Source organism: Peromyscus leucopus, chromosome 13, assembly GCF_004664715.2.
Source record: "Peromyscus leucopus breed LL Stock chromosome 13, UCI_PerLeu_2.1, whole genome shotgun sequence".
Taxonomy (NCBI): Eukaryota; Metazoa; Chordata; class Mammalia; order Rodentia; family Cricetidae; genus Peromyscus; species Peromyscus leucopus.
In genome coordinates, this window is record NC_051074.1 from 46030853 (window position 1) to 46043216 (window position 12364).

The window sequence follows — 12364 nt, forward strand, 5'->3', positions numbered from 1 at the left end:
AATCAGCTGGTGATGAAAGCATTTAAAGAGCAGATTGTCGGAGGGTTTTGTTTGTTTGTTCCCCTGGCATCTTTGCATTAATTAAGGAGGCCAGCATTGGCATACCCCACCCTTCAGACTTCTACTGACACACAGCATCACAATAGGCAATGTTGCAATTACACATCTTTGCTCAGCAGCCCTTTCTCCTGAACATTTCTTCTGAAGATATACTGATTGAAACAAGGCCCCACCTTATTTAAGGGGGCAAATACATTGTAAGTAGAGTCAATTGATGAAGACAAAGACATTTAAGAGAAGAAATCACAGTTGTATAGAGCTCAGTTTTGTTTGTTTTCTGGAAGGGAGTTTATTTTGTGTCTGTTTTAGACAATGTAAGAATGCTTAGCCATTACTCGGAAATACAAAGATAAGATGTGGCAACCCTGCACACATTGTTTTTGAAGTCCGAGGTAATCTTATGGAAGGACACGTTTTGTTTTTCTTCTTTCTTCTTTTACATTAGTGGCCATGGATTTTTGACTGATTCTTCTATAAACCTCCCTTTGAAAAAATTTCATGTATGTGTATATTTCTAAGTGTGGGTATGTGCAAGTGATGGCCGGTGTGGGTGGAGGCCAGAGGTTTGGATCTCCTGGAGCTGGAATTAGAGTCAGTTGTGAGCCATCTGATTAGATGCTGGAAACTGAGCTCAGGTCTTCTGTAAGAACAGGAACATCACACTCTTAACTACTACGCCATTGCTCTGTCCCTCTCCACTCTCTTTTCTTCCTACCTCAACCTGTGTGTTCAAATCCATAATCTTACCTAGATTATACTTTGGCCTACTCAAACACATTCTTTAGAGATTTAATTGGACTGCCCTTATTTTCAAGTTTGGTTAAGGAGAAAGGTGTAGCAAGCTAAGGTAAATATCAGTGAGATAAGACTACAATGTAAGGATCATCAAGTATTGAGACAAAAGTAATTAGACAAGCATAGATCAGAAACAGAAACTACGGGAAATTCTATTTCTAAATTTAGTATCCCAGATGGATATAGAGGTGGAAAATATTTAAGCAAAAGACACATAGTTAAGTGAATATGTTCCCAATCTAGCTTTATACTTACAATTTCTGGTTTAAGGTTTGGGAGTGATTTCTGGTAGTGCTATATGTATACACACACTTGTTGCTACTTGTAGCTCATATAACAGAAGGGTGATAAAACAGAAAAGTCAAGTATAATATTTCACTTATCTAAATTAATTGGGTAAACATAAATTTAATGAAGAATTTGCTTCCTGAAAATTTTAAACTGTTCTAATCTTAACACATTAAATATAATCATTTTGGCATAAGGGGATTGATAATGCCAAAATGAGAGATTTAAACATTCTATGTTACATCTTATTAAAACTGCACTATTTTTTTTGCAGACTTTTGAAAACTTGTAGTGTCTTCTCTGCTAGGACTTGAAACACATTACACTATCAAATGATTAGAATATAAAACAATGTGAATATAAATTATTAGTAAAACAATGAGAGCTTGAACAACTCTACCCTTAAAAAGAATAACTGTGGAATACACAAAACATACACGTGTGTGCCTGTGCATGCCTGTCTGTGTGTGTCCGCACTGAAATATACAAGAGTTTCTCCCTGCTTTTAAGGTTTAATCTCTGTTTGGATTTCATGAGAGACTTGGGCATCAGGAGTGAATGTAAGGTTTCACATGATGAAAGTATTGTTTCTGCAGCAACAAAAAGTAGAAAGCCTGAGGGCAATGACATGATAAGAAAATGGGAACATAATACAGATATTTCAAAAGGAGCCATTGGGATGAGATTTTTGAAATATAAATTCCTTTTACATCAGAAATAGTCTTAACTAGTTACCTAAACATAGCTTTTTCTATTGTAACCAGTGTCATAATATGATTTAAACTATTAAGTCAGTGAACACTTGTTTCCTTTTTCTTGCTTGTCTTCAGCATAACTTGATCAAGTTTCGGGAGATCTTACATAATTTAAGAATCCCTTCACAGTTAAATTACTTTGTTCACATATATCATAGAGTACACTCAGTCACCATACAGGAAAGGCAACATGATTTCTGTATAAGGACAGTTTGATTAAATGTTCAGTCCTAACACATTTCTGAGAATGAATTTGCAATTCTTGGCAGCAATCAGCTTTGCCTCATAAACTACAAACTAAGTAATTGATTGCCCATATTCTAACCACATATTTTATTTTAGACCCAGTAATTGTATAAAATGTTGTTCACATGTATTTTCTTTGTACCAGCACTGAAAGGGACTTGATTATATGTTACTTATAGTAATTCTTTATATTTTCCAAATTATAATGGCACATATACATAGAATCATTGTTCACAATCTTGGAAAGTACAGTGAAATTATGAGAATTGAAACACCTATAGTAAAAGAAACACGAGAAGAGAAGTATACATGTAAGCAAAGCCCCTATTATTAATAATATAGTTAAATAAAAGTTCAGCCACAGCACAGCATAGGTGGATACCTTCGTTGGAAACTTCCAAACAAGCACAACTGCTGAACATTAAACAGATTCTGCTGGGACCAACCAATTAGTAGCAAAAATGGAACGACTTTCCAAGAGCATAATTTTAAGTAGAAAAAGAAATGCAAAGCACAATATTGCCTTTGCAATTGATATAATCATGAAAATAAAAGAAAAGCATTTGATGATTTCTAAAAATTTTTATGTCCAAAAAAATCTAAAGTAATGATTAATTTTGTTCTGGACTCGTGCAAGCAAGTATTCCTTCACGTGTAAGATACAAAAGGTTCATTATGAAAGATATGTAAGACACAAGCAGTAGAAAATCAGAAAAAAATCTGTACATACTTACAAATGACATTAAATATATCCAGGGGACCTATCCAAATAAAATTTTACATAGATGACTTTGCTTCAATATTGTTTACTTTTCTCAATCTCTGTTAATATTCAGGTATTTCCATCTCTAATACTACATTTATCCCTTAAATTGGAGCCCAGCAGAAAGAGAATGGTGCATGCACTTTGATGGTGTGGTAGAGTGAAATATGCAAGATAGGATGCTATGTGGGAGGGAGTGCTGTGGGGAAAGGTGAGCAGGCTTTGCAAGAGGGAAGTGAGTGAGTAGCCTATGTATGGGCTTGTGACCACAGACAACTTGGAGAAACAAAGGAAACAGAATTGAGAATGCTATCAGAAGAGCGCTCAGCGCATGCTTGATTTACTTCTGAACTTTGCTTAGGGCAATGGGAAGATGAGGGTATAGCTTACACTACACCCTATAATCACAGATAGTGCTTGATTTAGTAAGGCAATCAGAAGTCTGTGAAAGAGGTTTATGGGGCATCCTGAGGATACGGAAACTCAGATTTCCTATGATATCCTACAACCTTCATAGGAAAATATCATTGAACCGATTCCTGTTTCTAAGAGCATATCTAAGATTGCCCAGCTTCTCTTACTTGTTTTCATCCCACTTGCACTGAAGAACCGCTGATTCCCAGTATCTACAGCCACCTCTCACCCCTCAAGAGTGTTTGATGTGAATTGGTAGTGTGGGTTCTTTTTCCTAAGGAAGAAAAGGTAAAGCAAAACGCTCCCAAGAACCCAAGGGCCTCAAGAACCCACCTCTGCTCCTTTTTTTCAAATATAATTGGGAAATGTAACATGAAACGAGGCAGAATGACTTGGTTCAACAAAAGTCATGGAAAGAGAGGTTTTTAATATAGTACTATACTAACTAGTGTCTTATCTGAAAATCTGTAGACCATAATGGAAGGATTATCTTGATGTAATTAAGAATATCTCAGTGTTATAATAAAATAGAAATTCTAAGATATTTTATCATAATTGTTTTATCATAATTATTTTCCATCAGATCTGGTGAAGAGGGAGACCCTGTGCTTCTGTGGGGCTTTTGCTTTCCCTTCTGTTACATCAGAGAGCAGAGGCACAGAGGCCTCAGAACGTTTTCTCCCAGTGAAGAAATGGTCAATATTTTCTCAGTGTAATATACAATGGAGGATACATTTTCACATCAAAATACCAAATTCATATTTGTGAACTGATCCTGGTTACAAAATGTGAATTCACAATTAACAACAAGAAAGGAAATCTATGACACTAACAGCTAAGATCTTGAGCATAATCCCGAATGTACTTGGATCAGATGTGCAAGTTAAATGAGAATTGTAAGTACTGAATATTCTCTTATAATCCACTGACATGCCATTGAATGAAGGCAGCGGGTGACTGATATCCCAACTAAATGACCTCACCCTCCTAAACTATGCTTTCCATAGTGGCTACATTTGGGGTTGCAAACATAATCATTTACTTCCTATTGAAATAAGGACTTAGAAAAGTTAGGCAAGAAATGACCTGATGACAATGTCTAACATGCTTTATAATCCTGAGTCAACATAGTGCTTTGCTTTTTTAGGAAAAGGTCAATTTTCACAACTCATTGGTGTGTATCTACAGTCCTCATGTCAAACAAACAAAAAAGGGATTGGGGAAAAAGAAGATAAGCCCGTTTTTACATATTACCATGTGTGCTGTCTTTTAGAAAAGCACCACGAACAGCATCTGCAGTCTAGTGGGATTATTTTTCAGCACTGGGGATGAAACCCAGGGTCTCACACATCCAGGCAGTGAGACTACACTGAGCTACATTTCAACCCCTATTCCACTCTTTGCAATGTTTCAAATCTTTGCTTTTTCAAGTTGGTAATAGCCAATAACCTTTTGTTAAAGGAAGATGACAAGTTCAGGAATTCAAATGAAACATGATCCAAGGAGAAAACACATTCAATTATTTGACATTCTGTGCTGCTTATAAAGGAAACAGGTATTATTTACAGCTCAACCTATTATCTAAAAAGAAAAGAATGCATCACAGGAAGCCCCCCTTTAAACAACAAGACAAAATAAATACATACAATTGAAAACACACACACACACACACACACACACACACACACACACACACACACACACATTTTCCTAGGACAAGGATGTAGCTCACAGTAGAGGGCTTGCTTATAAGAACAAGGCCCTAGGCTCAATGCTCAGCTCTGTCTACAGCAAAATTTCTTTTTCCTATAGTCAATGTACAATTTTCACGTTTCAATATACAAGTACTGATTACTATCTAAACCCTTACCATTTGAAAAGTCATTTCATGGACTCAGAGATGAAACAGAGGAAATGAGACATCAATCATAGTCTACTCAGATGATTTTCAAAATTAGGGTATTATTTTTCCAAGCTAGTATTACTGTACTCCTCTAAATGAGTACAATTAAGCCTATGATGGAGAACATACAATATGCTTCAAGGTTCAGGCTATCCTTTAATCAAGATTGAGATTTGCAGTGTTCTTGACACAGAAGGGAAAATCAATCTTTACCTTACAACTGGAGGATCAAATAGAACATACATGTCTGTGTTCCCATCTCAAGCTATTTTGGGGACATTTTCCAATCGGCTAAGGTTACATTGGGCTCAGTTTTGTAAGAATGAAAATAGAGAATTACTGGGCATCTGTATGATTCTTATCTGTTAGATTTTTTATGTCTCTCAGAAGTTTAGTGCTGTGGATATTGCTCTATATAAATAAAGCACTGATTGGCCAGTGACCAGGCAGGAACTATAGGCAGGACAAGGGGAGAGGAGAATTGAGGAAGGAGGAAGGAAGGAGAAAAACGCCTGGAGCCGCTGCCTCCAGGACAAGGAAGATGTAAGGTACAAATAAGCCACGAGCCATGTGTCAAAGTAAAGACTAATAGAAATGGGCTAAATATAAGAGTAAGAGCTAGACAATGATAGGCCTGAGCTAATGGCCAAGCAGTTTGAATAATGTAAGCGTCTGTGTGTTTATTTTATAAGTGGGCTCCAGGACTGGTGGGACTTGGCAGTGGGAGCTGGAGAGAAATTCTCCAGCAACAATTGGCGCCCAACGTGGGGCATGAACCCACAACCCTGAGATTAAGAGTCTCATGCTCTGCCGACATGCCCCAACTTTACAAGAGAACTTTGGATGACTGTCCAGGCTGTCAGCTGTCTCTGTCTACCCTGCAAGACTCCTGAAAGTTGCTTGCATCCTGCTCCCATTTCTCAGGTAGTATTATATCCTTCTGAGGTCTTTGATGTGGTTAAAGACTAGATACTTACAATTTTCCTTAGTTATGATAAAAGATAAGTTAGATATAAAACCTTAAACTCACAAATATAAGATAGATATCTTCTTTAATATTGTAACTGTAATTCTTACTCAATAATTGTTTTGTTATATGTAATTTTACTATGTTAAAGTTAAAACCTTCCTTTTTGAAAAAGAAAAAAAGGGGAAGTGCTGTGGATATTGCTCTATATAAATAAAGCACTGATTGGCCAGCGACCAGGCAGGAAGTATAGGCAGGACAAGGGGAGAGGAGAATTGAGGAAGGAGGAAGGAAAGAGAAAAATGCCTGGAGCCACTGCCACCAGGACAAGGAAGATGTAAAGTACCAGTAAGCCACGAGCCACATGACAAAGTACAGATTAATAGAAATGGGCTAAATATAAGAGTAAGAGCTAGACAATGATAGGCCTGAGCTAATGGCCAAGCAGTTTAAATAATGTAAGCATCTGCATGTTTATTTTATAATTGGGCTCCAGGACTGGCAGGACTTGGCTGCGGGAGCTGGAGACAAATTCTCCAGCAACAGTTTGTTGATCTTAACTTTTCGTATTATTTCCGATTTGGCAGTTATCAAGCAAATGTCTCTGATTAGATGTGCTATGTGCTTTTGTTATCCCCAACCCTCCAATTCTCACCCCCACTTTTACAGAAAGTCACTTCTGGCAATATTTTCCCCACTGAAATGGGGAAATTACTTTCTATGGCAACCAGCTCTCTCACCTTGACAATGACTCCAGCTTCATCTCATTGATTCTCAATTTATTCTTTCATTCCCAATATATTGTTCTGATTCAGTCTTTCTCACAAATGCATTACTAACACTACAGTATCCTTTTTGTAGCACAATTTTGTCTATGTGATTTCCATTCTTAACTCCATACATGGGTTCTCAATCTCTTTCTGTGTTAATTAAAATACTTACTAGAATCTACACCAGGAAATAAATAGAGTAATGTATGCCAAAGGAAGAAAGAAAAGCAGAGTACAAGTTCAAAGCATTTACAGTCTTGGTATAAAAACTAGTTTAATAAATAACCTCAGTAGATGGACACCTGAATGGATGCTCTTAGAAACATATAACCATAGTCCCTGCAGGTGTTTAGGAAAGCTAAACCAGAGATTGAGATCACAGCAGCTCTCTGCCTTTTCTGGTAGACTTCTGAGAACCCTTCCCAAATGATTTCCCAATTATGTCACACAATACTGCTCTTGAATGAAACCATCACAGATTGGCTTGGTACCATAAAACTGTGTTACGAGAAAAGGTTTTTACTTCATTCAGAGGACTGATCATTCAGACTGCAGAAGCCCATAAAGAAAGGCGTTACTCATTTGCCAGTACAGTCCTGATCTATACTTCCAATTTAGACTCAAGTCTAGTGTTCAGGATGCTGTAGTATAGATGATTTGTCCTGGAATTGTTTCTTCCTCTTTATCTACCTAAGTATAATGCTTATTGAAATTCTGAATATTCTTGCAATAAATTTTGAACACAGACATTTTAGTTTCATATTCTGGTAGATACCTAGCATTTACATAGCTGTTAAAAGATGAAGGAGAACCCAAGGCCTACCCCTTTTTCTCTCTGCTCACCAGCTTGGCTAGGTTAGAACTGTATTTTTTATGAGTGTAGCTGAACAGTGTGACTCATTTTCTGAGAGCTGCTGCATGGTGAGCTGGTAGCATGTGGTTTAGCCTTTTCTCCTGGGATTCACAATGCCTGGTCAGAGAAGACTGAAAGTACCAGGGCTGCAAGGCAGCACCAGTTGTTCTACTCATCTGCTCTTGACGTGAATTTCCATACTCCTCTGCGAGCAGGTGCAGATGCTCTCTGTAACCTGCTAAGGAGCAGTGAAGCATGAAGGTACCGGGAGGAAGGGAGGAGGGCTCAACACACCAAAGCAGAAAATCAGTGTATCTGAGTAGCGTGTGGGAAAAAAGAGAGGCGTGTTGACTGCGAAGTATTCCCCATCTACTCAGGAACCTTCCGACGGCCACAGAAGCAAACTGAAAGCCCAGATACTAGTCATCCAGTGCCATATACATCTGATAAAAGCCAGCAATATTGTCAAAGTATCTATATACTTATGGATGCATGATATGTAAATATATATTACTACATAACTCAAATAACACATTATTGCTCGATGATTCATAAATTCTCAGGATACCTGGAAAAATTAATGTTAAAAATTACCGCCACATTTCTTCCTCTCCCAATCCCTCCCTCCCTCTCTTTCTTTCTCCTTTTTTGTTTTGTGAGGAGAGAATAGAATACTTGCAAACACAGGGGACATCAAAAGTTCCTTCATAATATTAATCAATTCAAAGGCTTACTACAGTCTAGGAATGAATCTCAAAAGAGTCACTTCCATTACTTATTATTTTCACGTATTCATTTTAAACGAAAAAGATCTTATGAACTGCTGAAAATTTTTTTCTAAATCGAGATTTTTTTTAGCCCTCAGATTGAAAAGCAATGAACGAAATCACAGTGATAAAATGCAACAGCAAGTTAGAAAGGAGAAACCATGGCAAGATTCTAGAAAATACAGACTAGGAGAAAGTTTGAAAAACAAAATATAATTAAGTTATACCTACATTTAATTCAATGTGTGTGTGTGTGTGTGTGTGTGTGTGTGTGTGTGTGTGTGTGTATGTGTGTATGTGTGTGTGTGTGTATGGTGTTTGTGTGTATATAGAGATTTGCTCATCACAACTCATTTAAATGTAGGCATTTAAAATTCCAAGAAAGAAAATAACACTTCAATTTGCTGAGTCATTGGGTTTAATCGAAGCGGTCTTGAGAAATTGATTTTTCCTAATATTTTGACTCAGAATCACTGGCCTAAGACAATGTCATCTCACTCTCACTTTGACTGAGAAGCAACAATGATGTGACAACCACCATCCAACCGGATATTTAAATGACAAACTTTATCCAGCGCACAGCCTTTCCTCTATTTTGTAAAGCATAGAAAGCTCTAGCTGGGATTACCTGGTACACAGAAGCCCATTCCTTCCCAAGAGCAAGAGTCACATTCTTTATGACACTGTCCATTTAAGCTGGACCTGATAGGTTCAGACCTAGTAGGCATCAACACCACAAGCCACATAGTATGACAGAAACGAACACCCACACCCACTTCATCTGCTAGAGACCACACAGGACAAAGCAAACAACAGATACAAACCTCGTGGAACTGCCTTAATTTAAAAAAAAAAAAATCCATCTCTCTCTCATTCTTTCTAGCCCAAATGCCTAACCTTCATGAGGAAAACACTGAAAAGATCCCCATTTGCTGGTTTTGTCCACCGGTGCCGCCAGGCCCGACGCTTTGCAGTGAGGCTGTGTGTTTTTCTGCAGATCCACCCTTGAATGCTAAGTAACTGCTCTGCACACGCCTCTCTCTGCGGAGCTCAGGGAAATGGCAGCCAGAGCAATGAGTGGTTGGCATGGCAACAAGAAGAAGAAGAAAATCTGCAACCTTTTGTATTGTTAGGCCTGCTTGTTTATTTGCCTCAGGGGCTGATGCGGAGAGCTTTAGTCATTTTGCTGGAGAAAGGGCCCTGCACTATTTTGCTCTGCATACATTAATAAAGTATGCGCAATAGATCGTATTTTAAGGAGGATCTCAATTTAGAAATGGAGGCATGGAAGACAGGAGGGTAACAAAAAGCAGTTTTCACTTTTCTAAGGTTGAAAAGGACGAACAGAGAGAAGGTTCAAGCTATCTGCTGTTTTCATGAGTGATGACAACCTTGCCCCCATAACGCCATCCTGTGCTTTCCAGCTCCACTATGTGATCTTTGCAACAATAAATGTATGTGTCTGGGTCCGGGTCTGTCTGGCACGGGGCTGCTTGAGCTATGGGGATGTTAAAGTGTAGAGAAGGCTCTACTGTCTCCTGGGTATGGGAGGGCAGATCTAGAAATATAGACATGCCAAGGGGGAAAAAGGCATTGTAGGGAATGGTTAGGAGTAAGGTAAAGAAATGCCCTTTAGTTTTTATATTTACCTCAAGTAATATCCAAAAAAGAACCACTTCATATCAGGACTTGTTTTGTCCAACCATCATGCCTGAGGCCTGTTGAAGTCACCAAAGACTGCTTGTGAACACTTGCATATTTTGACATCTATAAATATCTTTTTTCCCCCCTCTGCCTCCCTTCTTTCTCCACTCAGGAGGAAACTGAGAATCACGCTATGATTTTATGCCATGCTCCAGGAGTGTGAATGTGAGTTCTGTAACAAATGTGCACTTTGCCTGCCATGGATGGGGCCTGATGCAGAGCGGCAGTGGAGGAGTTGTCTTCTAATAGACAAGAAGCCTGGACCAGGTAGCAAACGCTTTCAGGGGTTGACTACACCTGAGGAGTGTTAGATAGGAAAGCTTATCTTCTACATTCCTTCCAAATAACTGTTGTATTATTTGAAAGTATGGCAAGGGAATGGCCAAATTCCATTAATGTTTTCCAATAAAGGACAAATGGTGAAATTTACAAGATTAATTCTGAGAGCCCCCTCCCAAATTAACTCTATTCTAAAAAAATCTTAAAAGCGTTGACAGTCAGTAGCCTGCTTAGAAAGTAAATAAATGATAAAGTAGACACACAAAATTTACACAGTCTTTTCTTGGGGAATAGACAACACAGAATGAAACCAAGTTGCACAAGGCTCCCGGTCAATGGGTTCTCAATTCAACACCCTCATCTTCTAAATGAGCATCTCTGAATAACTCTTTTAATCAGACTGTGTCCTTATTTCCTCATTTGTAAATGGAAACACTAATGATAGATATCTTTGTGGACATCCCAAAATGATAGAATGTGATCAAAGCCATGATGGTTGGTATACAAACTGAAGAGCCATGTTGAAGCCTGTGATGCAAGGCTGTGGAAATATACAAGTTTCCAAGCTGTGGTTCTAAGTACACAGTTGTCCTTTGGTGTCTTTGAGTGGGGTGATGGCTGAAAGACCTTTCTAACATCAAATTCTGTTCTTCAAGTCCTTACATAAAATGACATGTTTGCATGAAGCCTCTGCAATCCTCCTATATGCCATCTCTAGACTGTGAATATTACTGGTTACCGTGTATAAATTCTACGTTAATAATTGATATTCCACATTGTGTAAGGAACAATGACTTGCAGGAAAAAACACTGTTATCCTGTCCTAACACCATTTCTTTCTGATTCATTTAATTCACAGTTGGCTCTGTCCATGGATGTCAATAAGGATAAGGAGAGCAGGCTCCAGTTTTTCAAACTACCCTTGGGGAATGAAAAGGAGCCAGAGACTTTTCTATCCCTGGATAGATAATGGTATTCAGAGCAAGGTGAGGAATATGGAATTAATACTTTGTGGATATGGCTGTTACAACCATGAAACATTATATCAAAATGATTTCATAATTAGACTCAGTAAGGGTAAGATTCAATACCATAGATAACAAGACACCAAATGAAGTGACAATCAGTTATATTGCCAAATCACGAGCACACTGACTATGGAAACTGTGTCTCCACATCCTTAAAGCATCACTTGAAAGGTAACTTTTAAAACTTCCACTTCCTACAATGATGTTCTGATCAAAATTTTATAGACTTTTAGATGCAAAGATTTATAGATTTTATAGATACAAATCAACTCTTTTCTGTATTTTTGCAAGTAACCTCATGCTATTTTAATATAAATTCTAATGTAACTTTGAGCCTTGCTTCTGGATAAGAAACTTATAGATGAGGTGTCTAGTTGTCATTCAGATTTGGAACTCTGTGGGGACCAAGATGTATTTCTCTTGCTTTCTTCAACAAAGGGCTAAAGAAAGGAATGGATTATTATAAGCCATTTTTTCTTCTCAATTATACTTTGGAAAACAATTTAAAAAGAAAAAGAACTACCCTTTGGTTAGGTGGCTTGATTCTGAATAGCTTCACATGTTTTTACATGTGCCTATGTGTCCTTTAAAAAGGACAAGGAAATAAAGCATCAAAATTAGAGTTGAGAAAATAATTCCACCCATCTTTCCATGGGCATTCATTTACATTGTATGGCAGGAGTCAATATCTAGAAAAGGGTAAAGCAGTAAAATTAGAATATTATTCCTTTCTAACATATCCTGATTTCCAATACTGGTCTCAGTGCACAAG

The 12364-nt window shown here is 37.8% G+C and overlaps 1 protein-coding gene across 35 annotated transcripts in view; it reads right to left on the reverse strand.

Moving 5' to 3' along the window:
- Map2 (microtubule associated protein 2) overlaps positions 1-12364 on the reverse strand; it is a 279474-nt gene that overhangs the window by 54124 nt on the left and 212986 nt on the right. The window contains exon 1 of one of the 35 annotated variants that reach the window (XM_037210325.1): positions 9479-9585. The exons of the other annotated variants lie outside the window; for them this stretch is intronic. The gene's annotated coding sequence lies outside the window, so the exon portion shown is untranslated. Of the gene's footprint in view, positions 1-9478; positions 9586-12364 lie in introns of those variants that run through there. 35 annotated transcript variants of the gene reach the window in all.